Genomic DNA, 3,333 nt, shown 5'->3' with positions numbered 1-3,333 from the left:
CTGCGGTGGCTGGGAGCGGCCACTGTACTCCAGTCTGGGCAACAGAGTGAGACTCCAACTGAAAAAAAAACCCCAAAAAACAAAAAAACCCAAATAGAGATAAGCTAATTCATCAAAATGGTGGAAATACTAGAGTTGGGAACAACAGATAACTAGAGGACATAAGAGGTAAGTAATATTCAGTTTTCATGAAGGCCAGTAAGCCTCTAAGGTAAACTTTACAATAAACCTCTAAGATAAACTAAATCAATTTGTTTCCTACAACTTCAAAGAAGCTAAAGTAATACTCCAAGATAAAGAAAATAATTGCCTTCTATCCTTCTGCACTGTGACAAAGGTCTCTACACTTTTTTTTTTTTTTTAGTTGGAATCTCACTCTGTCGCCCAGGCTGGAGTACAGTGGCACACTCATGCCACCACAGCCTTGACCTGCTGGGCAGGTGATCCTTCCCCCTCAGTCTTCCAAGTAGCTAGAACCAAAGGCATGTACCACCATGCCCTGATAATTTTTTGATTTATTGTAGAGATGAGGTCTCGCCATGTTGCTCAAGCTGGTCTCGAACCCCTGCATTCAGGCAATCCTCTCATCTCCGCCTCCCAAAGTGCTGGGATTACAAGTATGAGCCACCACGCCCGGCTTCCTATACTTCTTAATGAAGCCTTGGTCTGATCTCTCTAACTACCCTAGATAAGTTTCACAGGTAGCTTTTTATATCAATCCTAGAAGACAGTATGTCCCAAGGAGATTCCAGAATAGAGGACCACTTCAAGATAAGTAAAGTTCTAGCTTAAGTTATTATCTATAACAGCTGGGCCCTACATCAGCTAATGTCCTAAGCTGAGAGTCCTTTCTCATTCCGTTTCTTATTTTTTAATTAATTAATTTTTTGAGTAGAAGTCTCAACCTGTTGCCTGGGTTGGAGTACAGTGGCATGCTCACAGCCACTGTAGCCTCAACCTGCCGGGGTCTGGCGATCCTTCTGCCTCAGCTTTCCAAGTAGCTGGAACTACAGGCATGTGCCACGATGTCTGTCTTATTTTATTTATTTATTTATTATAGAGATAAGCTCTCATCAAATTGCTCAGGCTGGTCTCGAATCCCTGGACTCAGGCAATCCTCTCGCCTCTGCCTCCCAAAATTTGGGGATTACAGGCGTAAGCCACAAGCCTGGTTCTCATTCTGTTTCTAAACAATCCTTAAATTTATAAATATTCTAGAACTTGTTTCTTTTCCCATCCCCAATAGCCTCAGGTCCCACTTCAAAATTTAGTAATCACTGTGTAAAAGAATGGTACTATGTAGACTGGAAGCCACAAATCTAACACTGTAAGACATTGTAAGTAACTAAACTGGAATACTACCTGATGTCTGGGGATAAGATTTTGACATAACCAGTTAGGAGAGGGGTCTGGGCCAGCCTGCAGTGGTGGTACTGAAGTTGATGCACACATGGAATCCCAGTGCTATCAGAATACTCATGCTGAGACCTCATTATTTGAGATTGAGCAATGAGTTTTTTGGAAGGAGGAATAAAGGAAAACTGATAATCTGTCAAGCAGTGATGTTCCTATTTATTTACTTATTTATTTATTTATTTATTTTGAGTTGGAGTCTCACTTGGTTGCCCAGACTGGAGTGCAGTGGCCACTCCCGGCCACCACAGCCTCGACCTGCTGGGCTCCGGCGATCCTTCCGTCTCAGCCTTCCCAGTAGCTGGAATTACAGGCATGCGCTACCATGCCCGGCTGATTTTTTGATTTATTGTAGAGATGAGGTCTCGCTGCCCAGGCAGGTCTCGAACCCGAGGACTCAGGCAATCCACTCACCTCAGCCTCCCAAAGGTGTGGGATTACAGGCTGAGCCACCGAGCCTGGCTGTTGTTTCTATTTAATTTAACTTCATGTCTATCTTGGCCTGTCCATCAGACTCTAAATCTTTATTTTTATTAAGCACCTATTATGTACTAGATCCTGGTCTAGATATTAGAGATAATACATGAATAAAACAGGTAAAAATCTATGCTCTCATGGAGCTTACATTTTTGTATTAAAAACAGGTATATTTATTCATCTTTATTATCTTCAATGCCTGATTGCAAAACTTAAGACAAAGCTAGAATGATCAAAACTGTGTAAGACTCAAATAAAGACAAACACAAAGATTAATGGAATAGAATAGAAACTTCAAAAAGAAACTCACATATGTGGTCAAATGATTTATTTTATTTTATTTTATTTTATTTTTGAGTTGGGAGTCTCACTCTGTCGCCCAGACTGGAGTGCAGTGGCCGCTCCTGGCCACCGCAGCCTCGACCTGCTGGGATCCGGCGATCCTTCTGCCTCAGCCTTCCAAGTAACTGGAATTACAGGCATGCGCTACCATGCCCAGCTGATGTTTTGATTTATTGTAGAGATGAGGTCTCGTTGCCCAGGCGGGTCTCGAACCCGCAGGCTCAGGCAATCCACTCACCTCAGCCTCCCAAAGGCGCGGGATTACAGGCTGAGCCACTGAGCCCGGCTATGATTTTTAACAAGGATTATAAATCATTTAGTGAAGAAAGGACAATTTTCTAAACAAATGTTGCTGAGAAAACTGGATATTCACATGCAAAATGATGAAGTTGAACATCTATATCACACTATATACAAAAATTAGCTTAAAACACATCAAAGATCAAAATGTAAGAGCTAAAACTATAAAACTCTTAGAAGAAAACACATAGGAAAATCTTCATGACACTGGATTTGGCAGTGATTTCTTTCAAATGACACCAAAAACATAAGCCACAAAAGAAAAAATAGCTAAGAGGGACTTCATCAAAATTTAAAAATTACATGGAAAGTGGGCCAGGTACGGTATAGGCAACATAGCAAGACTACATCTCTACAAAAGATCAAAAAATTAGCCAGGCATGGTGGTGTGCACCTGTATCCCAGCTACTCAGGAGGCTGAAGTAGAAGGATTGCCTGAGCTCAGGAGGGCGAGGCCGTGGTGAGCTGTGAATGTGCCATTGCACTCCAGCCTGGGTAACAGAGTGAGATCCCAACTCAAAAAAATATATATTGAAAGAAGATGGTGGGGAAGTAAAGTACATTACCTACAGAAGAGGAAGGATAAGAATTACATCAGACTTCTCAGAAACCATGTAAGCAAGAAGAGAATAGGATGCTCCTACGTTAGGAGAATTACTTTTTTTTTTTTTTAGGAGGATTATTTTAACGCTGCTAAGAATATCTGTGTATGGATTTTTGTATGAACATGAGTTTCCTTTCATTTATTTATTTATTTTTGAGTAGGAGTCTCACTCTGTCACCCAGACTGGAGTGCAGTGG

The 3,333-nt window shown here is 41.5% G+C and overlaps 1 protein-coding gene across 1 annotated transcript in view; it reads right to left on the bottom strand.

The window, feature by feature from the left end:
- JAM3 (junctional adhesion molecule 3) overlaps positions 1-3,333 on the bottom strand; it is a 77,196-nt gene that overhangs the window by 13,707 nt on the left and 60,156 nt on the right.

This window comes from Carlito syrichta, unplaced genomic scaffold (assembly GCF_000164805.1).
Source record: "Carlito syrichta isolate Samal-C Ts95f unplaced genomic scaffold, Tarsius_syrichta-2.0.1 Scaffold314027, whole genome shotgun sequence".
NCBI classification, from domain to species: domain Eukaryota; kingdom Metazoa; phylum Chordata; class Mammalia; order Primates; family Tarsiidae; genus Carlito; species Carlito syrichta.
Note: the sequence above shows the minus strand (reverse complement) of the source record. Positions and strands in the feature narration are given on the sequence as shown.